The sequence below is a fragment of the Ornithorhynchus anatinus genome, chromosome 17, assembly GCF_004115215.2.
Source record: "Ornithorhynchus anatinus isolate Pmale09 chromosome 17, mOrnAna1.pri.v4, whole genome shotgun sequence".
In the NCBI taxonomy this organism is placed as follows: domain Eukaryota; kingdom Metazoa; phylum Chordata; class Mammalia; order Monotremata; family Ornithorhynchidae; genus Ornithorhynchus; species Ornithorhynchus anatinus.
Window position 1 is genome coordinate 31,163,635 of NC_041744.1, and position 27,805 is coordinate 31,191,439.

Sequence of the window (27,805 nt, forward strand, 5' to 3'; positions counted from 1 at the left end):
TCCTACTGTGGCTATATAACCTACTCCCTTGGCACCTACTCTTAGTCTGGGGAGAGATTTTGAGGAAATTCAAAGTAATCAACATAAAACTCATCCAACTAGTTTTCCCTTTCTCTTTTGTCTCTTGCAATCTACTTTTTTAAATGACAATAGTACTGCTGGCTGTAGTATGTTTAGAATTTGTATTTGGTTTGTCTCACTGATTAGATTGTAAAGGACTGTGTCTTTTCATTTTCTCTATGTTAGCAAGCCCCTAGCAGCGTAGAATAATGGAAAGAACATGGGCTTAGGAGTCAGAGGATATGGCTGTGTCATAATTCTGGCTGTTTCACTTGTCTGCTGTGTAACCTTGGACAAGTCACTTAACTTCTCTGTGACTCAGTTACCTATCTGTAAAATGGGGATTAAGACTGTGAGCCTTACGTGGAACAATCTGATTACCTTGTATCTACCCCAGCACATAGATCAGTGCTTGGCACATAATAAGCACTTAACAAATAGCATAATAATAATAATAATAATGACATAGCTCTGCCCACAAGAGGTGTTCAGCACATGCTGTTGTTATTGATAAAGATAATGAAAAAATTTTTCTGGTCAAGAGGAAGGCAATGACAGCTTTGGGAAGAGGACTGAATACTGATACAGAGAGATCTTCTGCTCACTCCCCCAACCCCAGCCCTATGATGTATTATAATAATAATAATAATGATAATAATAATAATTGTATTTGTTAAGTGCTTACTATGTGCCAGCTACTTTACAAGTGCTGAGATGGATACAAGCAAATTGGGTTAGACACAGTGCCTGTCCCACATGGGGTTCACCGTCTCAATCCCCATTGTACAGATGAGGAAACTGAGGCAAAGAGAAGTGAAATGACGCCCAAGGTCACACAGCAGACAAGGTGCCGAACCAGGATTAGAATCTATTACCTTCCACTCCCAGGATTATGCTCTATCCACTGTGCCATGCTGCTTCTTGCTTCTGCTTCTGTATCCTGACTTAATTGCCTCAATACCAAGTGGGGAAAGAAGGGACAGAAAAGACAGAAGGGATAAGGCCCCACCCAGGCTTTAATTTGACTCCCTCAAAAAAACTTTTCCCTCATATTTTAGCACAGGAAATTCCAACTTCCTCCGTATCCTTGAGCTGTTCGGGCTTTGGTATCTCATTTCTCATCGGTGAACACTGCATCCTACCTATTCTTTACAACAGGATTTTTATAATCTTTCCACAACCACAGCTATTTTAAACATATTCAGTTTTCCCCAAGGGATACAAAGGGAACTTTCCTTCAATCTGTCATTTATGACACTGACCTCTCTTTGTTCCAATCAATCCAAATTGATGCTACCCAAAAATAATTTCTCTCTTCTCTTTTCCATCACTCTCTTTGACAGGAATCCTTAACCAGCCACCTTACAGTGTAACAATTTTCCCTCATTTTAGGACTCTTCACTGTCATTAGGGAGTTTTGTGGTGCTCAGGTTGAAAAAATGTGGAGACATGAACTAAAGGTTTGTTCCATACTCACTGTAATCCTGGAATCACTGTAATCCCAGAATATTTAGAGTTATAATTTATTAGTATATTTAAATACTTATTTTATTATATAGCCTGTCATGGCAAGAAGAAATTTTGAGTATGCATCAAATCATGCAGAAAATACATATATAAGATAAAATTGATATTTCATTTAGTATGCATAATGAAATTCCATTTATGACAATGAAACTTCATATTAATATTACATAAAAATAGTTTACAGAACATAGGACTGTATACAGAAATAAAAAAAACAAGAATTGCAATGCTGCTTTCATATTTTCTTAATCTTATAAATAGCTGCAAAGGAGTGAAATAAATTATATCTTTCCTTCTAGAGCTTTTTTTCCCTGTGAACAACAGATGTTGTTTCCACAAATTAGTTTATAATTCTTTCATAACTCAGTCAGAACAACCCTTCAATTTATAGTCAGGAAATAGATTTAGTGCAGCATATAATTCTTGTAATTATGTAACAAAACTGCACTTTGCTAGATGAAAACCTTGGCCATCAATCATTCAGTTTAGCATTTGGGCAAGTTAATCTTCTGTCACACTGGCTGTGCATGGTTAAACCACACTCACAATGGATTTGCTAAATTTTCACAGAGTGAAGCACAAATGATTAGCCTGAGAGATATCAGCTTGCTCGGTCTCTAGCCAGCTACTTAGAGTTGATCTGTATGATTGCAGCCATTATAAAAAGGCAAAAAAAGTCTTTAAAAAAAATTTTGGTATTCAAATATAAGGTAAAAGTGTAAATGATGGTAACAGAGATTCCTTCCCTTTCTACTAATAGCGGGATCTATGCCTAAAGGCAATTTAGAATTTGGGAGGGATAATACTGAATTTTGCCTCAAAATAAAAGAGTACATTTTCATGAGAGCAAATATTAAAGAAAGATAATACTGAAAAAAAAGCTCAAGTATATCATGGGAAAGATTAAATCATTCAGCAGACTATGAATTGTCCATTCAAAGATTATGAGGTCCGATATTGGGACTTTTGATTCTAATCTGTTTTTTCATATTCATTTTCAGTCAACTTTACATTTCAATTTAAGATGATATTAGCATGACTCAGATGACGAGGTAGAGAATGATCTACATGGTCTCCATCAAGAAGCATGTAGAAGAAACAGCGACAAACAACAGGGCCTAGTGGATAGAGAATGGGCCTGGGAGTCAGAAGGACCTGGGTTCTAATCTGGCATTTCCACTTGTCTTCTGTGATCCTGGGCAAGTCATTTCACTTCTCTGTGCCTCAGTTACCTCATATGTACAATAGGGATTAAAACTACAGTGCTAAGCACTAAGTACAGTGCTCTGCACATAGTAAGCGCTCAATAAATACTATCGAACGAATGTGGTACAGGGACTGTCTGCAACCTGATTACCTTGTTAACTATTCCAGTGCTTAGAACAGTATCTGGCATATAATAATTACTTACTAACAACAACAAGTGAATAGAATGGATACATCCATCTCAGAGGATGTGCAAAAGCGCACTACCATGGAAATATTCACCCACTGCCCATCTATTAGATTTTAATACTAGTTTAGCATCTTGAATCTTGCTTAGAAAGAGCACTTCATTTGTAAATCACACTGATTTCAGATTTCTCCACAGAAAGAGCTAACCAGGTGCCAATTTGCTTTTTATCAAGACGTCATAAAAAATGGGATTGGGGAAAACTCTGAAGACTTAAGTCATAAACACATGAACAGTTATAAGAGGAACTTAATCTGAAGTTTAGCTTTCATCTTTGATACTTTGAGTTCTTCAACTTGGGAACTTGGTTAAGCTTCAGTTCTTACTAATAGTTGCAAAGTACAAACATAATTTTTTTGAAGATCTCCAAACACTGGAAAAAAGCCCACGGCCAGGTTAAACCTGGCCTGTATAATTCAACTTCACCATGAATAACAACTAGAGAAATAATTTCACAAGATACAATATAAAAGAATTATCATGTAAAGGAATACATTTTTCAGTTGATCAAAATCCAAGATAACTATCTTTACTGTTAAGAAATCATTCTGTCAATGAGGCAATAATGTTACTAACTGCTCACTTTGGGATAAAGCCTTCTCCTTATCATAAAAGGCAAGTCTGAATTTTATTGATCATGAGAAAGAATTGTACAGCTGCATGGAAGAAGGGAATAAATTAGTAGTCTTAACATTAGTCAAGGAAACAGATATAAGGTTTGAGGAAGAGTCACAGAGATCATATGCCTTATGGAAAATATGGAAGATGGCCTAGGAGGGAGGTTAAACTATTTAAAACATTATGAACTTAGTGTGCACAATGATGACCTATCTCATTGTGATTGTGAAGACTGTGAAGGCGATTGAATGAATGAATGATTGTGTAAGTTTGAAAACAGTCTGTGGTACTGAAGTCATGAACTTAAACCAGTCAGTGGGTTACAATTGCAGGATGAATCTTAAACCAGAATACCCACGTTGAGGGAAAATCAAAATAATTTAGAGGGATGGTTTATACAGTTGTAAACCAGTTTTCCATCATAGAAGATGAAAGAAAAATAAAGCACTATGATGTGTATTTCAGAATAAAGAAGGAAAAACATGGAAACATTTACTTTGTATATATTATTCTCTGAACTAGGGGACAGCTCCATGTAGCCTACCTGGTGAAAGGGAAGGTGCTGTCCTTTAGGCAACCACTGACTTAGGGTGTGTGTCAGGGCAAGACCTCTGACAGAGATTCTGTGGAAAATGACTCTGGAATTAAAGAACTATTTTTAGCACAGCAAGAAATGTATCATTAACCTAATGCAGCTCTTTATGATTATAAAAAGATGAAGGCCTGCAAACATGTGCAACATAGCATTCAATAAAGCTTGAAAATTGCAGTCAGTATTTAACCTACAAAAGCTTTGCAGCTCAATTTACAGAATTAAATCTCTCTCTACATATAATCTCCATAAATCGCTAAGCACTTAACACTTAGATATCTGCATGAGCATTTCCTCAACATCAAAACATAAAATAAATGTAACAGGACTTCAAAATATCATGATAATCATCATCTTCAAGAAGAAAGTGATAGCTTACTGGGGAGATAGCTTCTTTCACTGATCTTGTTTGCCAGCAGTGTCTTAGCCAGAGACCTTCTAGAAAAGCTACTGAAGAGCCCTGCTGATCAATCCTTCCCTGGTTCAAAATATGGCTTCATACCATAATGCCACAAACACAGAAGTGGGTCTGGGAGCAACACCAAGATTTCTATATGAATATAAAAATATGAATAATGCCATTTCTAGGTCAAACCAAAATGCAGTAAAAATGCCCGAGGATGGAGATGCTCTCAGGAAACAGTATGGAAGCTTTGCTGAACAAACCTCTACAATTTATTTCTCTCCCTAAACTCCTCAAATCTCAGGCAGGACCAGTAACAATTTCTATTTCTTTGAGTCCCTGTAACAGCAATCTGGATCAGAAATTTCCACCAATTCATAAAAGAACACACATAAACCATTCAATTCTCAGGGATGAAGCAGCGGGGTGAATTAAAACAAAAATGCTTCAGGACTGGTAAAGATTTTGTGCTTATTTGACATGCTGTTACACTCTGTTAAAGGATTAACAATGGAACATGCTACCAAAGCACTGTGAACTCTTCATCCTAGAAATCTTTAAATAATAAGATTGAAGATAACTAACCATCTGTTCTTTGAACAGGAAATTAACCAGATTTATTTCTAGCTTTAAGATTATGTGCTTGTTGGTGTGGCTGCACCAGTCTTTCCCTTTATATTTTGAATACCACTGTGATTTCTGAAGCAATTCTTTGTTCTCCAGTCATCACACAGCAATGTTTGTGCCACCTAGAGGCAAAAGAGATATATAAAACAAAATTTGAAAGCATATCGGCTTACTTCCACTGCAGGCTTTAAAGAACCTAGAATGATTACCAAGTGATGGTAATATAATGAAAAACTAATCCTTTGTTATCTGCCAGCAGTAGACTATTCAATGGTCTCTTGAAAACTAGAGTGTTATGAGCTGTATGGCTATTTCAGCCTCTCGCTTTTATGAAAGAATGTAATTACCTTGATTGTGCATAGTGGAATAATAAATGGGAAATAATAAATGGGAAAAGGCAAAAAAAGCAAAGCTTGGTACACCTGAATAAAAGTAATTTGTAGACCTTCTGTGATTTAAGTAAAACAAAATTGTGAGATGGTTGACTTTTTTGTTCTCCTATAATATGAAACTAAACTTCACACTTTTCATACTTCCAAAATTCCTTGAGCATAAAAAATGTGGGGTGAATGTGTGTCAAGATACAGTTTGATTGGACAACTTTTCAAATGTAAGCTATTATAAATTTCAAAGTAGGGGAAATGTATGAAATAGACCTGCTTCTTGTTTAATCTAAATCAGACCAGCCAAATTATAGCTTGCTTAAATATTAAAATGCAAACTATGGACCCTAATCTATGGTGCAGTCCATTAAAAACAAGGAGAAACTTCTTTAATGAGAAAGCCTGATTTTGAATATTTAGTTTGACTTGAAATGGGATGGAACTCATAGATTGCTCCAGCTTTGTTCTCAAAGTTCTAATTACAAATAATACAGCATCATCCTATTATTTAAACTTAAAACCTTGAGTAATACTTCAGGGATGATTTTTTTTTAATCCATGGTCACAAGTTACACTGTAGTTACATGTGACTATACAGCATGCACGATTAGCCTTAAAAGGTCTCTGAAGTGATTTTCTCTTTTAATGAATGGGTTGGAATTCATTATACAGTAATTGTATGGAGGTTTTACAGGTAGAACTGTCTATTTGGTATATAATATTGCAATCTGCATTTTTTTAAAGAAAGAAATTCTGCACAACTTACTCATTGTTAAATGAGTCATAGATATTACTCAAAATCCCATGAACAAAAGCTAAATGTGCCTCTCCCTCTAGAATATAAGCTCACTGTGGGCAGGGAACATATCTACCCACTCAGTCAATCAATCATATTTATTGAGGGCTGTCTACAAAGCACTGAACCAAGCACTAGAGAGAGTACAATATAATAAAGTCAGCAGAAGCATTTCCTGCCCACAACAAGCTCACAGTTCTTTTATATTGTATTCTCCCAAGCACTTAGTTCATTGCTCTGCACATAGTAATTGCTCAATAAATACCAATGATTGAAGATACAGCTGAAAGGATGGCATCATAGAATTTCATTGTCATATACCCCATTTCCAAACTCATTCTTCAATATTTTTTATGAGATTCCTTTCCATCTGTAGTTTTATCAAATTAGAAAGCTAAACAACGAGTAGCTAGACTTCATAGATCTGATCCATTCCCTCACCCTCGAACCTACTTTATTACTCCAAACATATTATATTGTCAAATATCCATTAGATTCTCATAGTCTACTATTCTCTGATAGATAATCCGAGAATGCAGTGAAAAATGTACATTTATAGATAATCCAAGGATTCTTTTTTCAGTCCCAAAAAGCTTCCAACAGGGGAACTCAGCTTTCTCTTGAGTAACTTCACAAAGAAAAGTTTACTAACACTTTTGGGGTTAACTTGAGTCTACATCTGTGATGCTTTGCTAGGGTTTCTCTTTTCTCTACTATCTCTTACTAACTCTTACTTTAAAAAAAATTATTATCTGTGAAAATTCTAAGACTTTGTCTCTAGACTCCCTCCAGAGAGCTTGCTATGAAAATTTGAAAAAGTGGGAAAAAGTGGTTCATGTAGCCTGTATTTCTGTAAGTAGAAAAGGCATGCTTGGAGGAAATGTGTGATGGTGACCTTTGTTGTTACCCACTGATCTTTGTTTATACCCACTCCAATAAATTGCAATGTTCCCTCTAATATCTCTCTTTTTTTCTTACATCCTTACTTTTCTATCTAGTAATGAACCATGACTTTGGCCCACAAATTTATCCAAACCCTTTTAAACTCTGGTGATATAATCAACACTGAAACTTTTATCTAGATATAGAAGTAAACATGTTTGGAAATGATTGGGAAATGTTAACTGATTTGAGAAGCATTTGAAACTAGAGTAAAACCAGAGACATTGAAGGATTTCTTGCTACCAGTTGAATTTATGAATCTTTCACATGCTCAGTTTGGAGGATCAAACTTCACAAGGCAAATTACTATGAAAAAGAGATGCTACTTGCATGACCAAACCCTAATACTCTTGTCTTTGCATGCTGGATCATAACAAAGCACTAGAAGTCAATCTTTCTAATATTACAAGATAAATTTAGATTTTGATAATACTAATGACCAAATAGAATCTGATAATGATCAACCTGATTTTAAGTTAGCTCCACATTCTTTGTCATGTAGTAAAACAGAAAAGACAATTTGGAAATTATGGCTCCTAAAATATCCATATAGGTCATTAGAACGATTCAATTTGAAAAAGACTACTTTATATTAGATCACAATTCTTTTTAAAAGGACAGAATATGGGATTTAAATAAGAAGCCAAGAAAAATGCCACTCTGGATGGAAAAAAAATTGAAAGCAATTTTTGATTGCCAATCATCTCACTTTTCCCCAGACTTGTTTTATTATTTAGATTATTAGCCTATCCACCAGGAACCATCTTTAACTCTATATTCCATTTTGTGTCTTACATCTCCTTAGTGTTCAATAAAAATGCAGTTATGAAAACAATCAACATTTAAATTATTGAGAGACTAGAGTAACTAATAAGCATTTTAGTTCATGTATGTATTGACCTGGCAATGATCACAATGATATATTTAGATTTTTGACTTACAAATTCTAGGTGATAATTTTATGAATCCCACCAGAGTGATAATATAAGTAATAGTATTTATTATGCTGTATGCAGAACACTGTCTAAATACTGGGAGAAAATGAAAGGCCTAATGAATTTGTAGAGACAGTATTTGACTATCATGCCCTTTGGGCCAAACACAGAGTGTTATTCTCACCTATGCATTTTTCCCCAGCAGTTGGTACAGTGCTGGGTAACAAATATTCCTACTACTTTTAGTTACCTACTTTCAGAATGAATCTTTGAGTTGAAACAGCCAATAAATTACAAATCAGTACTGAGATAAGGAAAATAGGGAAACAGCTAAAATCTTGTCCTTCATTTTTCTTCCACTTTACAGAGTCTTCCCAACTAAGACTATGTTTTTGAAAATTCCGGGGCTTATACCATATTATGACCCTTTTAATTGTTATCTTTAGTAGAAGATATATAAAAACAAAAAAACCTATTCATTTATTTTCAATTTCTATTTTGTATTAATATGCCTATTTAGTTCAAGGGACAAAATGCTAAATCATTTAGAGTACTTCTAATTAGAGGAAGTACTGTAGTTTGTATAAACCAATGCTACAAATTTCCAGGGGCATCTGGAGATTCAGAGTCTACATATAGGCTTAAACCTGTGAGATTTATTCTGAAAAGGAAAAAATCAGCATGGCAGTGTGACCCTGAAACAAATATCAAGGAACAGGAAAATATCAAGGAACCCAGAGGAACTGGGTCCTAATCCTGGCTCCATAACTTGCCAGCTATGAAACTGTGGTAAAGTCATAACTTCTCTGTGCTTCAGGTTCTTCATCTGCAAAATGAGAAATCAATGCATGTTTTCCTCCCACTTGAACTGTAAATTCTATGTGATACAGAGACTGTATACAACATGATTATCTTGTATCTACCCCAGTACTTGGTGCAGAGCTTAGTTTAGTAAGCTCTTAATAAATAGTGTCATCATCATCATCATCATCATCATTATTATTATTATTATTATTATGAGAGTGTAAATTCCATCCTTTGTATTCATCTGACATATTTTATACAGCATGGCAGTGAGTCTTCATGTAATTTCAGGTCCAGATCATTGTCTGTAGGAATTCCTAAACTTTACTATTTCCCCTATCCCTAATCTTATTTTCATGCCTGTCTCCCCCAGGAGATTGTAAGCTCCTTGTGATCAGATATCATGTCTATCAACTCTGTTGTATTGTGCTTTCCCAAGAGTATAATGCATTGCAGTGCACACAGTAAGCATTCAATAAATACAAATGATTGTTTAATGTGCCAGGCTCGGTACTAAACATTGGGGTAAATGCAATTAGATTAGACACAGTCTCTGCACAACAAAGGACTCAGTTTAAGGAGGAGGAAGAACAGATATTTTATTGCCATTCTACAGATGAGGAATATGTATTGAAGAATGAAGTTCTTTAAGGGCAGAGATCATGTTTACTCATTCTTATTATGCACTCCCAAATGTTTAGCAAAATGCCCTGCACACAGTAGGTTCTCAAAATATGATTGATAGATTGCTTGATTAGCTAATAAACCGATTTTCTGGATGTTTATAATGAAATCAAAGTAATAATGGTAATAAATAGTTCTGCCACTTAAACATTACTTGAAATGTAATACTAACGGTTCCCTGATAAATGAACTAATAATCACATATTAAAATTTGATTTAAAACTTTCATTCAATATTATACAAGACATATAGTGCTCTGTTATTTCATTTCTGCTGTGAACTATGAGCTATATTAATATTTTAGATAAATGAATGACAAATGTAATTAATAACACCAGTGCCATGACATTTCTTCAGAAGTAAAATTTTACCAACCAATTTGGAATTCAAAATGAAAAAGTTGGCAATTGTTAAACTAATACTGGCTTCCTTTAAAGTTGTCTATTTATGAATTTTGACTATTTCCTTTTTTCTTTAAAAAGGTTGTCAATTAAAAAATCTGCTGCTTTCTTTCATTTCAGTAAACCATTTTACTGTGCTAAACTGCATGTGAGTTTAAATGAAGGTCATCAATAAAAGCATAAGAGGTTTTCATGGTATATTTTGCTCTTCTAGAACATTTGGATAATACCTCCCTAGGCTAGTTACAGAGCAAGAAGTTTATCAAATGTTTCTTCTTCAGTAGGGGAGCTATAAATCTGAGAACTCATCCTTGAGACTGATTTATCAAGTCCCACTGAGGAAAGAAATATACTTTACTAAATACACACTAGTCTAAATTGAATCCATTCATTCTGAAGAGGGAGCAAATATCAACCCCTCATTCTACACTTCCTTCTTTCCTCACACTGTGGTATAGCTCATTCTCCCCAGCTCATGTATGAAAATCATGTATGAAAACAGAGGACTTGGCCAATATGAAGGCAGACACAGATTGCCCTCCCAGCTTCATTCCATAAAGCCCATTTGTGGGCAGGGCTGATTAGCCCTGGGGAGCTTTCATGGTAGCAACTAGAAGGAGAGTCACTTCCCCTCCAATGTAAACCCATTTGGTAGGCTGAAGGAAAATCCATCCTCTGGGAAATGAGGCCTACAAAATGTATTTGTGGGGGTGGGAGGAGGGAAAGAGATTGCCCATCTCTGCCCATATATTGGTTATACAAGATGAAGAAGGGAGGGCAATAATATAGTACACACAGTTAATTCCCTTCCCTTCCTCTCCAATTCCCAGTTCAAGCAAGGATATATCCAATTATTTGTTTGCATTTCAAATGTGAACTAAACAATACTTGACATCAAATGGTAAGCAGTGTTGTCTAATGGAAAGAGCATGGGTTTAGGAGTCATAGGACCTGGGTTCTAATCCCAGCCCTGCAATTGCTCTTCTTCCCTTGCTGTGTGATCTGCAGTGACGTTAGGCCACATATACTTCATTAATGATTATGCTGCAAGGCAGCAGCAGGCTGCAGGGTGCCTGTGTTCCAGCTCTTGTTCAGATAGGCCAAGGTCTACCCTCACCTCTGCTCTCTCTTGCTTTCCAGCACCACCACCACCACCCACATCTTCTCGCACCAATCTACTACCACAGGAACACTTGCTGACTTTTCTGATGAAAGTAATTTTATTTTAATTTTCCACTCTTGCCCATAATTTTTTTGGATTTGCAGTTCTTCAGTTCATAAGTCTTGGCCACCATTGGGTCAATTGTTCTTTTTATGAAATACAAGAAAGGTATTTTTTTCATTACCAATAAAAGAGAAACTGGGTAAAAATGGAGTGTTTCTGATAAAACTGGTAGAACCTCATTTCTGAAATGTATTCTGGCATTTCTCTCTTCCAAATCTAAATAATCAGATATAACATAGGCAAGCCCTTGAGGAGGCTATATTTAATTTTTTAGGTTTATGTTTAATTTGGATAAAGTAACTCTAGCCTCTCTAATATCATGAGTGAAAATCTCAAAGAGGCATTACTCCATTCATATTCTCCCTCTCTACACTGGGAATACTTACTGCAACAAAACCAATCTAAGCATTTTTCATTAGATTTTCACCTCAGGCCACATTCACTGTATCTATAAAAAATACATTTTATATAAATATTCCCTCAAAACCAGCCACTTTTTCTTTACAGTGGAATAAATAGCAGGTAAACTCATTTAAGTTATTAATGGGGAAATATCAAGTAATTTCCTTGGACTGCACTCTGAAGGAGAGCCCAAGATTTCTAATAGTTCTTTTGCAAAATCTGTAATAAATGACTCAATAGCAGATTTTATATAAAAGACATGTTTTCCCATGGGTCATTTTATAGGCATGCAATTCTCTCATTATTGTTTCTTTTGAAGACACTTTTGAGATTTATGTAGAGTTTCCTTGTTGAAAAGGTTTTGGGTTTCTGAGGCTTTGTTTCTTAATGGTTGTGTGCAATATAATTTGCTTTTCTCAAGTTTTGGAAATAGTATCCAGTTTCTTAGGGTATTTTTCTGTATAAAAACAGTAGTATAAATCAAATACCATATCCCAGTGGTGTCTGCTCCATTTTTCCGAGCAAGTCTGATGCCTTTGTTACCTTCCTCCTTTCTTTCTCTTTCCCTACACTGATCCTCAGGGACTTCAACATCACTACAGCCACCTAATTACTCTCTTTACTGCAGACCTCTTGCTCCACCTCACCTCATTCACATACAAAGTTGGAAATGCTCTAGTTTCATCATTAACTATTCATTGCACCATTTCTAACTTGCACCAATTCCAAAATAGTGCTTTCTCATCACAATTTCCTAATCTACCACTTCCCTGATCAATCAATAGTATTTAATGAACATTTACCATGTATAGACCATTGTACTAAACACAAGCGAAAGTGAAATATAGACTTTGCTGCCCACCAGGAGCTTAATGTCTAAAATGAAAAGAGGATAATAATAATGGTGGTATTTCATTCATTCATTCATTCATTCATTCATTCAATCAATTGCATTTATTGAGCGGTTACTGTGTGCAGAGCACTGTACTAGGTGCTTGGAAAGTACAATATTTATAAAGTGTTTATTTAGTGCCGAGCACTGAGGTAGATACAAGATAATCAGTTTGGACACAGTCTCAGTCCCACTGGAACTCATAGTCTAAGGGATTTGATGTTTAAGAAGGAGCTTGGGAATCAGGTAGATTCAGGTTTCCCGAAGATGAGAGGTGACTTGTTGGATATGTTAATTCATCAGGGTACTAACCTGGTGTGGTGTGGGTTATAACTGGGTTTAGCACTGGTGTAGATTTGGTCAGATTAGATATAGTCTCTATCCCACATGGGGCTGCCAGTCTAAGGGACAGGCTTCTAATAATAATTATTATTTTTATGGTGTTTGTTAAATACTTACTATGTGCCAAGCACTGTTCTATGCACTGAGGCAGATACAGGGAAATCAGGTTGTCCCATGTGGGGCTCACACTTCTAATCCCCATTTTATAGATTAGGTAACTGAGGCACAGAGAAGTTGTGTGATTTACCCAAGGTCACACAGCAGACAAGTGGAGGACGTGGGATTAGAACCCACGTCCTTTGACTCCCTACCCCATGCTCTTTCCACTAAGCCACACTACTTCATCAGCCTCCTGCAGACGCATGCTACACTTACATGAAATTATTTTTCATGTGAAATATTTTAATAAAGATTATACAATTTTTTATTGACATTTTCCTTTACAATATATACCTGAACCATGGAATTGCATGGCTTTCAGCAGGCCTATGTTCTGTCCTATACAGATATGATACTGAATGTCTACATCATAACAACAGTGACAAATGTAGTAGTTATGAACTGCTTATTATGGGCTACCTATTGGGACAGATATGTAGCAGGCCAACCAGAGTGGACATGGACCCTGACTCTGACAGGGCTCACAGACTAAGGAGGATGGATTATACGTATTTAACCTCTATTTTATAAATGAGAAAATTGAGGTTCCAAGAAGGTAAGTGACTTGCCCAAGGTCTTATGGTAGGCAAGTGCCAGAAGTGAAATTAGAACCCAGTTCTCCTGGACTTTCAGTCCTAGGTCACAAGAATTTTTATTTCAATAATAATATTTACTAATATTAATAATAGTAATAATAATGATTAGTAATGATTATGATAATAACAAATAATGGTATTTGTTAAGGTTTTACAGTGTGCCAGGCACTGTTCTAAGCACCTGGGTGGATACAAGCAAATTGGGTTGGACACAGTCCCTGTCCCAAGTGGGGCTCACAGACTCAATTTCCATTTTACAGATGAGCTAACTGAAGTCCAGAGAATTGAAGTGACTTACCTAAACTCACACAGCATACATGCGGCAAAACCTGTATTAGAACCCATGACCTTTTGACTCTCAGGCCCAGGCTCTATCCCAGCCTCCATCCAGTTTGGTTTTTGTCCCCAGTTACCAGAACACAAAAGTAGCATGAAGATTTATGGGGATTTAGGACCATAATTGGATAATTTGAACCTAAATATTCTGACTCTGTACATTCCCAAGAGAAATGCTCTTAGTGAAACAAGCCAAGACTCACTATGTTACATTACATAATCTACAATATGCATGAAATGTGTCCCCAAGTGTCATCAAATGTCAGTCTAAGAGGGCTGCTGGGGGCTAAGGGGGCCCTCAGTACAGCACCAAGATGGTGAGTAGCACCTGCAGTCTGAGAATAGCATCAAGGATTTGGGCACTGTGGCACTGTGGGCCAGCCGAGCCAAGCCAAACAGGGAGCCAGTTCTTTGGAACTGTTAGGGTTCCCAGCTTGGTTACTCAGAATCAATTCATGTCTCAAGGCTTCCACAGTCAACGGGTCAATCCATGGTATGTATGGGAATCAGCATGACCTAGTGGAAAGAGCACGGGCTTGGGAGTCAGAGGACCTGGGTTCTAATCCCAGCTTTGCCACTTCTCTTCTGTTTGGACTTGGGCAAGCCACTTGACTTCTCTGTGCCTTAGTTACTTCGTTTGTAAAACCGTGAATCTCATGTGGGACATGGACTGTATCCAACTGTACCTAACCCAGTGCATAGTACAGTGCCTGACACATATAGTAGCTGTGTACATAGCACTTGAATAAGTGCTTGGAAGAACACAATGAAGTAGACATGACCTCTGCCTTGGAGAGGGCCAATTTACAAATTAGCATGGGAGATACATATTGAAATAGATTGCATTTAGGGAGGCAACCAACTATATAAGGATAACTACATAAGTGCTTAGATCGTGTGGACTCAAGGCCTAAGTGGAGCAGGAAGTAGGAAAACAGGATGAGTGATCAATCAAGGAAGGCTTCCTGGAGCAGACTATTTTATGATTATAATTATTATTATATTTGCTGGGTGCTTACTACATGTTGAGCACTATTCTAAATGCTGGGGTGGATACAAACTAATTACGTTGGACATATGGGGCTCACAGTCTAACTAGGAGGAGCAACAAGTATTTAATCCTCATTTTAAAACTGTGGAAACTGAGACCCAGACTGACTTACCCAAGGCCAAACAACAAGCAGTTGGCAAAGCTGGGCTAAAAACCCAGATCCTTTGCCTCTCAGTGGTCTATCCACTAGGCTATGATTTTAGTAGGGCTTGGAAGATAGGGAAAATGTTGGTCTATCAGATCTGAAGGAGGAGGGAGCTCCAGGATGGAGTGAGGTTGTGAGGAAGGGGCAAACAGGGAGCGGTACAAGAGCAAGACACAATTGGTAGGTTGGTATTACAGGAGTGAAGTGTAGGGGCTCTGTTGAACTGGGAAAGGAGTGAGGAGATAGCTGATTGAGTGACTTTAAGGCTAAGGAGAGGAGCGTTTTTTTGTTTGTTTTTAATGGAAAGATAGGTGCTTTTTTGAGGAGTGGTCAGACATATGCAGAACATATTTTTAGAAAAATTACCTGGGCAGCAGTCTGAAGAGGGCAGAAGTAAGGAGGTCATCAAGAAGGAGGCTGACGCGGTAATCTAGATCGGACATTATAGAACTACTCGCCACAACCTCCCCTCCCATTAATGGAAAATTCCTTAATCTGCATTTCCCCCAGCATTTAGGAGTATATGTCACTCAATGTAGGTGGTGACAATACTCTGGGAACATAGGTTGAAGTCTACTTAAAGATTGTATACAAAATAAAGAAGTTTTCCAAAATTCTCATCTGCTCAGGAGCTATCTCATTCCCCCTTAAAAATTCACCCCATCAAAATAATGGCCTTGAATTTAAAGATATCCCATAACTTTTAAATTTTAATCAAAGCAAGCTTGTCCTAGTGTAATGAGTCATTTCCCCCTAATTAAATTGCAAGCATGGAAGTTTCAGGAATAGAAGGTGTTCTTAAAGATGTATAGACATAATCTCTTCAGAGCTGTCATTTGTATTCTACAACATATAGTCCTTTTCCTTTTAAGAAGATTAAGCATCTGGATTTTGTACAAAATGCAAAGTTAGATGAACAAATGGAAGCTGTTTCCCTTCTCCATATCATGCAATAGTTTATTGAATATGGCACATTACCTTGATATATTCACTGAGAAGGATGCAGACCTCATTTTTATCATTATTTCTAACAAAATGTATCTTATGCAGAAATGAACGGAACTAAAGGAAGTACAAGAGAATCTGGTTTGAGAACCTACATAATTAGCAACCCACTTAATGACTTAAACTCTGAACAAAGTCACTGAACAAATCCTTGATAGTGAGAACTATTTTGAGAAAAATACTAAGGAAAAGGCTTTGGTGAGGATAATGAATTTATGTCAAAATTGTTTTGGAAAAATGAATTCAATAATATTTATTGAGCAACATCTCAGTGCAGAGCACTGGACTAGGTTTTGGGGAGTCTGCAGTAAAAATAAGACTCACTGTTCTTACCTTTGGGGGACTGAGTCAGTTTTTGTTTATAGAAATTCCACAAAATCAAAATTCCATAATCTTTTTCTCTCCATATACTTTAGCCCAAACTCATGTCCTGGTTAGTTAGAACACTTCCAGATCTTTGAAGATGGTCCCAAACTGTTTTAGGAAATACAAAAATATCTCAAGATTTTTTACCTCAATTTATACCAACTTCCAGCTGCTCTTGTTCACTTTACATTCTTTGTAAGCCGATGTGTAGCATGGTCAAAGTATTCTGGGATTTAGTAGTTCCCAAATCATTCTGGGACCTGTAGGACAGACACTGGGGAGCTGTACCCTTCAAGGTCACGCCCTATCCATCAGTGGTATTTATCGAGCACTTACTATGTGCAGATCACTATACTAAGTGAATGGGAGAATCCAATACAACAGAGATAGCAGAGACATTCCCTACCCAACTATTCAACCCAAACCTGTCAGTCTCTCCATCACAACATTGCTAACATCTGCCCTTTTCTCTCCATCTAAACTGCTACCACGTTAATGCAACCACTCATTCCACCCTGCCTGGATTACTGCATCAGTCTCCTTGCTAACCTCCAAGCCTGCTGCCTCTCCCTTCTGCAGTCCATACCTCATTCTGCCTCCCAGATCATTTTTCTTCAAAAACGTTTAGGAGATGTCACCCTACTCCTCAAAACACTCCAGTGGTTGCCCATGCACCTCTGCATCAAACAAAAACTCCTCATCATTGGCTTTAAAGCAGTCCATCACATTGCCCCCTCCTACCACTCCTCACTATTCTCCTACTATAAACCAGTCCGCACACTGCCCTCTAATGCTAGACCTTTCACTGTGCCTAAATCTTATCTATCTCACCATTGACCCCTTGCCCACAACCTGCCTCTGTCCTGGAACATCCTCCCTCCTCAAATCTGACAATTACTCTCTCCCCCTTCAAAGCCTTATTGAAGACATGTCCTCCAGGAAGCCTTCTCTAATGTAGCCCCCCTTCCTTCCTCTTCTTCCAATCCCTACTGCATCGCTGTGATTTGCTCCCTTTGTTCTTCCCCCCCAGTCCCACAGCACTCATGTGCATATTCATTTATTTATTCATGCACATAATTTATTCATATTAATGTCTTGTCTCCCCCACTCTACACTGTAAGCTCATTGTAGACAGGGAATGTGTCTGGTCATTTTCGTATTGTACTTTCCCAAGTGCTTAGTACAGTACTCTGCACACAATAAGTGCTCGATAAATATGACTGACTGAATGAATGAATGAATGAATGAACACGATTACAGTCGAGGTAGAAACACATGTTAATATAAATAAGCAATTTATAATATATTTTCTCAGTTACTTGGGAAGGGGAAAGAAAGAATTTGGATGCTTGCTTGGGATGATGTCCCAACATCCCAACTCTGAAGAAAAATAATAAATTCATCCTAATAACTTTACTCTTTAGGCACATTACAAGCAGACCTTATCATCTCATATTACTGTAATTTAAGGGAAAAAAACAAAATTAAAGAGGATTAGATTGTAGTGTTGCAAATTTTGAAGAAAAAATAATGTCTGATCATTCTTTGTGCAGACTTGAAAGAAAACTTGCAGATGAAAAGTTTCATAAAAGGAAGCTAATTGTCAGGAAAATGATTCATTATTCTAAATTAAACTCTCAGTTCTGGTAGAAATGATCATCTAACTGAAAGCATAAAAGTATAATATGCTCTCTTACTGTGGTGAAAGAGCACTCGAAGAAACCCATGGCTAGTTTCTAAGCATTTGGTTAAAAATAAACTTCAGTGCAAACAGTGTTATCTTCTCTATTTTTATTTACCTTTTATTCAGGTTGGAAACAGCAGCTTTTTTTGGCAATAAGGTTCTTTAGGTGATTTACATTACTCTTGAAAAATACCAACAGATCTTAAAGCTGCAAATGCAAAATGGACTAAGAGAAGTGAAATATATGGAATTGAAAATTTAATTTAATTAGTCACTAGTTCAAACTTTCAATCATAACTGAAAAATGTAGTAATACTACTGAATCCCTGAAGCTCTTAGAAGTCTTATATTTACTTTTTCAATCTTTCTATGAAAACTGAGGGCCACTATTTTTTGTGATAAAATCTTGCCATAGAGCTTTCTAACCACATGCTTATTGCACCTTTCGAAGAGTTTCAGTAGATTAGTGTGGCCTGTTTTCTTCTTCTATAAACATATCTTATTTATCCCTATGTTGAGATTTACTAAGTGTTCAGCGGTCCCATACCAAAAAAGAGTCTACCAGTGGCTAGTTTCTAATTCCCAGATTCATCCCCTTAACAACCAAGAGTTATGTGGGTGATCCACCAGTCATACTGTATGAATATCATTAATAAATGATACGTTGTGCTCTCATCTATGTTACCTCAGAGTCCTCAGATTCTGGCAAACAGCACTGAAATGCTTAAAAAGGCATTGGGAGGATTTGAACAAAGCAGTGGGTACACACCCTGAAGGTATCTGGTTAGGGGAATTATACTTTGGTGTGAAAATGATACCACTCTTATCAAAAGAAATCCACACCCTGCCCAGAGAAAACATTTATAACCTATAGAAATTATTTTCTATAATTCATACTTCAATATTTGCAATATTTCTACCCTAGCATTTCTAACCATGCTTCATTAAAATGTAAAAAAGGGACTTTGTTGAACTGATATTTGGGTTGAGCAACCAATATACTGAATGGGAAAAGCATAGTTATTTTGTTTGGGTAAAGTTTATTATGCTTCTCATCTGCTATCCAGTAATCTTAGTTAAGTGTAGGAGGGAAAGGAATGAACTTGTATTTCTGGAAATTTGAAGGAAAAGAACAAATATATGCAGTCGTTGTTACTATGTTCTCTTAATAAAGAAACTTTCTCAGTGTAACCAAAGGGGCTGTCTTTATCTAGGAAGAAGCATGGCCTAGTAGACAGAACACAAATCTGGGAGTTAGAAGGAACTGGGTTCTAGTCCTGACACCGCCACACCTGCTGTGTGACCTCTGGCAAGTCATTTCACTTCAGTGTGCCTCAGTTCCCTCATCTGTAAAATAGGGAATAAGACTGTCAGCCCTATGTGGGACAGAGACTATGTCTAACCCAATTTGCTTGTATCTACCCTAGCACTTAGAGCAGTACCTGGCACACACTAAGGGCTTAACAAGTACCAATTATTATTATTATTATTTCCCTTAATTAAATTATTAGCATTTCTTAAATACAGCTGGAACCACAACAGCTTGGACAAATAGCTAAAAAGTTTGAATAGATTCATCTGGCTTCTCCACAATGTCCCAAGGAACTGTACTGGTACAATAATATACAGAAAAAAATACAGTGCTCCAATAAACTGTTATTGAGGTTCTTTAGCCTTTTGGCAGATTTGAATTTATAATTTTCTAGATTGCAAAGGATAGTACTAATCAGTTTAATATATGCTATCTTAATTGGCCCTCCATCTTAGACGGAATCAGGTATTCAAAAGGGTGTGTCTCAGATGCTCTTGTGGCTTTCTAAACCACATATAGGTTAATTTCCTACATCCTGGCAAAATGCACAGTTCTTTACCATAGGCCCTTCTCATCGACCTATTTCAATAGAGAAATCATTACTTAGCACTCCTAGTTCAAGTATGTAAAGTATGAAGTAGAACTCCTAGGGGAAGTATGTAAACTCAACTAACTGCCCTAAAGAGAATTCCCTCAGTCTTCTGGTCTTGAACCCAAACAAGGGTGAAAAAGTTACATCATCCCCAAAGCTCGCCATTTAGAGGAGAGTTTTCTTCTTGAGGAATTCCTGAAGAGTATAATCCAAATTTTGTACACTTGTCCAACTCACAACTTAATCAATTGTTTTCCCTTTCATTTTAGGGCTATTTCCATAATCTGGAAATCTGGAGCTGGCTTCCTAGACTTCTATCCTTCTCCCCATGAAGCAGTATGTTTCTCTATTTTGTGATAAGTAGACAATCTATTTAACCAAAGAGTTGGACAGAAGGAGCTGGAATTCAGGATCAACCTGCAAAATCAACCTGCTTTTCTTGCTGAAATTTGGATTTTGCCTGCCATAATTTTCCTGGAAAAATAATCACTGATGGAAACTGTAAAAAGCTACTGAAAATAAATATCTGTCAAAGTACATAAAATATTGAGGTAGGGTAATCTTTCTGATCAGTTTAATGTCAAGAGATCCCATGAGCCCTGCAGAATATAAATTGACAGCTGCATTAATATTTGACAGACAGCTCATCTTATGTGCTTTTTCACAGATGCGGTCTTGTAAAATACTGGAATAGTCACCATTAATCTAAGTGTCCCCTAAAGGAAAAGTAATTATACCCAAAGACTGCTTTTGAAACTTCAAAGGTGCATTGTTTTACTACTCCCATCAAATGGATAATTATGGAATAATGAGTTAAGGACTGACTTACTTAAATACATTCACCTTTTAAAAATTTTGTCATTATATTCTATTTCGAGTACTCCAGGGGTTTGGACCTGTTGATATCCTTAACCCCTCAGAAAAATTTAGTTGTAAAGTTCACTGGCATTCCATCTCTTCTACTCTTTTGCTTTTTATTCTGAAAGGAGTAAGGCTTAATCCTCGTTTTCCAAGCACGAAGAAGCCACTTTGCTATATATATTCTGGGCTTTCAAAGTAATCCGACTTCTGGAATTTATATTTTTAGCATACAATCTCATTTTAAATCAAAAGAAGCCTCAAAGATTTAATTTGGCATATTTTATGTATTTATTTTTGGAGAAAATACACTTTCATAAGTGCACCAATAAATTCTAAATTCTAAGCTCAGTACAGCTGTCAGTCTCTGCCAGGGATTCAAAAACATAAATGAATTATGACAAGTCATTTACCTGGTAATTCAGTGTCAAAGTGTAGTTACGTGACTGGGCTTTGTACTTGAGTAGTTTCAAAGCCAATCAGAGTTAAAATGCAAATTCATAACATGATTTGTATACCAGAATAAAATAGAGTGCAGCTATTGGCTAATCTTTTACCTTAGCACTTGGAAAGAAAATTAAAGTCAAACATATGAGAATAAATGTTATGGTTATATAGCGAGAAATGAAAAACTGAAGAGGTTAACATTAATAGGGGATTAAAATACTGGCCTTTTATTTGAGAAGCAACATGACAAAGTGGATACCCCAGGCCTGGGGTGAGAAGGTCATGGGTTCTAATCCCATCTCTGCCACTTGTCTGCTGTGTGACCTTGGGCAAGTCACTTCACTTCTCTGGGCCTATCTCATCTGTAAAATGGGGATTGAGATTGTGAGCCCCACCTGGGACAGGGACTGTGTCCAACCCAATTTGCTTATACCCACCCCTGCACATTGTAAAGTGCCAGGCACATAATAAGCACTTAACAAATGCCATAATAATAATGATAATGCTAATAATAATTTAAGGATATGACTGACCTTGGTCTCAATTTATTATCTAGTGAAAGCTTTTCTTAATTTAATAGGCATTTTGACTGGAACGCTGGTCTTAGCTATTGCTTATTCAAAGCTTAAGTAGTAAATTTGCAGACTAGTAACAAGATCAGCACTGATATGGAAACTGACAAGAAAACATTTTAATCCGAAGGTTAGTTGTTCCCAAAGTTAGATGCCAGGGCACACGTGACAACTGAAACACTGCCAAACATTTTCATCAGCAATACAAAATTTAATGCTGGCTTTACATTCTGTTATGTAGGCAGAACTATATCCAGAGATGCATAGATACACAAAATAGAAAGCAGTATAAAAAAACCACCAGGAATTTGGTTTGATGGGGTACAGTAACAACAGGTCAGTGTTCCAAATCAAGTTGAAAAACAATAAAGCTATGCAGGGGGTCCAACTTTCTACATGGTACTGAGACTTGGACCTTCCATAGAAGATCCACCTATTAGCAGTTCTTGTCAGTGTCATCTTTGAACCATAGTCAATAGCAGACAGCAGGAAAAATTGAACAAAAATATATTACAGCCTTCCTTCCTACTAGAAAAATGATGTTACTGACAGTGAAATTTATCTGAGAGGATGCATGACAGAACAGTCCAACATGGAACCCACTTTCCTGGACACCCTACAACCACAATAAAGGTTGCCCTTTGGTCACATTTGATGGTAGATGCTTACAACACTTGACACTATTTGTGTTTTTGCCTCCTTATCTCTTGATTTTATAAAATTCCCAGTCCTCTGGACTTGATAGACTCATAGCCCTTCTAAAATCTATAATCCCTACCTACAGGAATTCAGTGATATTCCTCTTTTATGACTTTATTTTGTTCTGCACAAACCACACTCTCATACAGCTACCCCATCTCTCATAGAGAAACTTTAAAGTAAATACTGAAATAAAACCCAACATGCAGCATATATAGGCAACTACACTTCTGGAGTTAGATAAATTGCTATTCTTCATTGCTGGTATAATCCAGAATTCTATTGTTGAAATAGAATTGCATAGTGTTTTGACTGTTTTTAATCCATAAACCATTACTGACTTTTTACTCATGGTTTTCCTAGAGAGGTACTATCTAACTAGTTGGATGGATTAAAAGGAGAATATGAAAAACTTCATTTGTTTGCTAATTTGCTTATCCAGCATTGCTAATTCAATCCAAAGCAGAGATAACAAATTATTTTTTAAAATTGTTTATATAAGTAGAGTACCTGATTTCTTTATCAGGTACATATTACGACTTTATTGTAGCTTCATCCTGTATTTTATAAAACACCGAAATCCTAATGTCCCTATATTACTCAGCAAACCAGCTTTTTAACATTCATTCCTTTGTTTGCTCTTTGCCTTTGATTCAGGGTATAGTACTCTATACCTCTCTGGACTATGGAAAGAGTCACTCTAAAATAAAATTAGCATTTGTCAATTGTTTTTTCTTGTCGTAATAAAAAGGATACGAACCTTTAAAGTTATGAATAGTAGAAATCTCCAAATAGCCATAAATGAGAGGTGGAATATTTTCATTTTAGGTTTGTTAGTTTACTGAAACATCCCAGATCCTGTCCATCCTTTTAATTTCCTCAGCATATGGAAGATAACCCTATAAAATACAAAATAATATAGAGAGGAGTAAGCTTCCTACAGGCAACAAATGTGCAGAGGAAAACACATACTGAAATAAAACCCAACATGCAGCATATATAGGCAACTACACTTCTGGAGAATAAATTGCTATTCTTCATTGCTGGTATAATCCAGAATTATATTGTTGAAATAGAATTGCATAGTGTTTTGACTTTTTTTGGTTGTGCTTTTACCAACTCAATCTAATGTTTTTCAGTCTTCTCCTCCTAACTATGACCAAAATTTAGCACATTAACTAAATTGAGGGAACTCTACTAAGAAACATGTGATACTGAATTTCACCTTTCAATTGTTGTTAGACTTTTTCTGGGCCTTCTGGCCCAGACCAGGGGGGTGATGAAGACAAAATAATTTGACTTTAGGGCTATCCCAGTAAATCAGGATATCAGAAAAATCCTAGTGGGGCCTATTCTGTGTGGCATATATCCACAGGGTAGGGCAGGAGTTGGGGACACACTCTGAATAGCTGCAGAATCTGTAAGATGTGACTTGAATGGTTGTTGGAATTAGCAAGGCATCCAGTCTTCACATCTTTGCCTCTCTAGCCCTCTTTCTCAAGCTCCCATACTGGGGCGTTATGGTAAATTTTTCAACATCAGTGCAAACCTGTCTGATCTCATCCTGAAATACAACTAAAGTACAATGAACAATGCATGTCCACAACCACAATTCAGGATAACATCACTAAAACTACCTTTGAAATATGATTGAAATGCAAGTGAGTCTATGAATGGAAAAGGTCAGCAAGTAATTGGAGATAACAGGTAACTAAAATATACATACCCTAACTAGAGGAAATGTTTCAATCTGGAAATATTTTCTCAAACCTTGAGCAAATTCCAACTATTGATTTGGCATCAGTCTCTCTGTCATTTAATCGACTTATCCCAAACATCGCACTTCTAAAAAAGACAAGTCCCTGTCAGTTAGTTTTTAAAGCTATATTTGGTAGGGCTACAGAATGTTTTTGGAAATTGGTACCAAACGGAACATGTCATTATGCTCTATGGAAGGAATAATTAGTACTATTTCTGGAAGATCATTTTGTTCTCCGAAACTTTTGCTAATAGTGTATTGCACTTGCCTAATAAAGAAACATTTCTAGTCAGCGTCTCTCTTCCATATGCCTTTTTTTCAAAAACGAACCGTAGTTTCAATGACAAATAAAATGCATTTTCCCCTTGTGATATCCCATTGTAGAAGGAGGAGGAGCAGCCAGCTGTTGCTTGGGGAGAGGCTGTAACCAAAGTGCTAATTTTAGAATGAAGGGTGGAAAGCTCACCTTCACCTGCAAATTTCCAATGTCTCCTTCATAGGTGGCAAAATCACTGTCCTGGCAAGTAGCTGGGTTGCCATTTTTGCTGCTGTCATTGGCGTAAAATCTCAGTCTCCTTTTTACAAGCATTGTAGGGTCAATTATTTTCTGAAATTACTATAAAAAACTACTTAAACTCAGTTCTTAGATGACATGGTGAAGGGGGACACTAGAAGGAAAATAAACATAAAGCCTGAGAGGAGTGGATTTCTGTTTTTCAGAAGATGCTATTTATTATTACCAATTAAAGAACCATTTAATAATATTCACTAAGTCCCATCTGTGTGCAGCCTATGCTAAGTGCTTGGAAAGTACAAGAGAAGTAAAATTCCTTATTCTTGTCCTCAAGGAGCTTCTAATAAATGAGGCCCTTGTGGGCAGTAAACATACTTTTTGTTCCTGCTGTACTTCCTCAAGTACTTAGTATACTGCTTTATGCTCAGTCAATGCCATTCCTACTAATGGTGAGCTCAAACGCTTTTTAAAATATCCAAAAGGCTATATTCTCCTATGCACATAAAATCTGGAGACTTAACCAGCATGTCATATTTAATATAATAGTTTCACATGTCTTCGAGTTTCACAAGTCTTGGAGTTGAACCAATGTTAGTGATACTTTTCTTAAAAATATCACTTTCTAGGAGTCTAACATTATAATCCAATACATATTACCTCAATAGATGACTGAGCAGCCAAATTGAAGTCAGAAGTCTGGGTTCTATTCCTATTCCCCTCTTGACTTCCTCAAACCTCTACCACTTTTCACTTGAGATTCTCAAAGCACTTTAGAAACATAAATGCACTAAACTTCCCAGAAACAGGATAAAAGGCTATGGGTCCCGGATCCACTGAATCCTTAGTGGAACTCTCTTAATTGGTAGACATTTTAGTCTGAACTGGCGCCAGGACATTGCTAGTTTTTCTGTGCTAGTCCCTTCAGGAGCAGAGAGGATATGTAGGATAGGCTGATGTAGGATAGAATAGATGTCATTAGCTCAGGAGCCTTCTGTTAACTGCTTGTGACCCTTGTCTCAGATCACCTACCTACTACTGGAAGAGGAGTTCAAGATAAAGCTAAGGCTTTATCCTTTGGGCCTCAAGAGAAGGACCTTTTATCTAGCTGTGGAATCTGGAAAAAGGGAAGAAAAGCAAACGGATGGCTGCAAAAACCATGTACAATAAATAACACAATGTTTTCTCCTCATTTCACCTGAGGATTGCTCCCTCCAGACTTTGACTCTTGCTCATTTGTTAGTAGGAAATGTAACATCCTTATGCTTCTTAATTAAGGCTCCCAGCTCCAGGTCAGACCTGCTCTCTGGCAAGTGAATAAACTCAAAGAACCACTGATCAAACAGGACACGATTTTGGAAAATAGTACGTACAATGAAAAGTAAAGGAATTACCCGCTGGAGAAAAGAAATACATATTAACTCACTGTAAATAAATCATGAGGTATTTTAAATGTAATGAAGATCAATTCATAGCAATCAACAAGGAAAACACATGAGTAATGAATTCAGCAGAAGAAAAAACAGTTTAAGGGGAAAAATGATAAAATTGCCTATTAATAACCAGCAAATTCTGCCATGGGAACTTGTTAAAATATTCAAGCCTAAATCTGATACCCAACTACCATAGATAATAGAATCAATTTGGCATTTGGATATGTAATAATGATCCGCTGGAGCTCTTTTTCAACTTAAATAATCCCATTATTCCAAGAATAATCTATTTGTTTTAAGATGTTCAAAGAGAGAATGTCCACTTTTATGAAACCAAGAACTACAGTGTAAATTAAGAAGTCACACATAATAATACAATCAGATCACAATGGGGATATGATTCAACATAATGATTACATTTTAGGAGAGTTTAAAGTTCCTGGCAGAAATTTTTCTTGAAATGATAGCTTTTAAAAAAATAGCCAGCACTTACAGGGAAGATCAAATTGAATGCAGGGAATGCAAGCAAATTTCATTGTTTAAAATGGAATTCAATAAGATACTATCATAAACACCTCAAGTGCTGATTTTCAACAAGTTTTAATAAACAATCCATAAAATGCTATTATCATTCAGTGATAATAGATGAAACCTATTCCTTCAAATGCATAATGAAATTTTTAATAAAATCCAAGTTTAATCCAAATTTATTCTGATTTTCATTTTGGGGATGAACTGAATCTCAATCTCTCTATATATATATATATGTAGATACACACACACACACACACACACACACACACACAATTCAAATAAACTGGTACTCAGGGACCAGAAATGCAGTAGGTTTTGCTTAATTCTTAGACTGAGATACAGCCCTTCTATTTTGAACCTTGAGGGTACTTATTCAATTACTGCAGTTCTGAAACCAAGAAACCACTTTCCCTCTTAGCACTTATGTGTTCACTCCTAAGAAGTGAGCAGGATCATGAATCCAATTTTTTTCCTTGTGATTGAGACTCATATAGTCCTGGTGCCATTTACACATAGGAAACAGAAAATAATTTCTGGTCTTCTTGAACAGCATCTTGTAACAAACCGGATGATAACACCTTCATACAAATGCATGACAAATGTCCCTCTCATTTGATATACTGGCATTGAAAGCAAATGAAAACGGGCAGTCATCATCTC

General features: G+C 36.6%; 1 long non-coding RNA gene across 3 annotated transcripts in view; it reads right to left on the minus strand.

Annotated features, from left to right (window-relative positions):
• Positions 1–27,805, minus strand: part of LOC114817910 — a 113,253-nt gene that overhangs the window by 272 nt on the left and 85,176 nt on the right. The window contains exons 7-10 of one of the 3 annotated variants that reach the window (XR_003765747.2): positions 25,134–25,335; positions 23,669–23,807; positions 18,544–18,636; positions 16,712–16,852 (exon numbers count right to left, since the gene is read on the minus strand). This is a non-coding gene — a long non-coding RNA (uncharacterized LOC114817910). The remainder of the gene's footprint in view (positions 1–16,711; positions 16,853–18,543; positions 18,637–23,668; positions 23,808–25,133; positions 25,336–27,805) is intronic. The other 2 variants (XR_003765751.2, XR_003765748.2) reach the window with 2 other exon arrangements.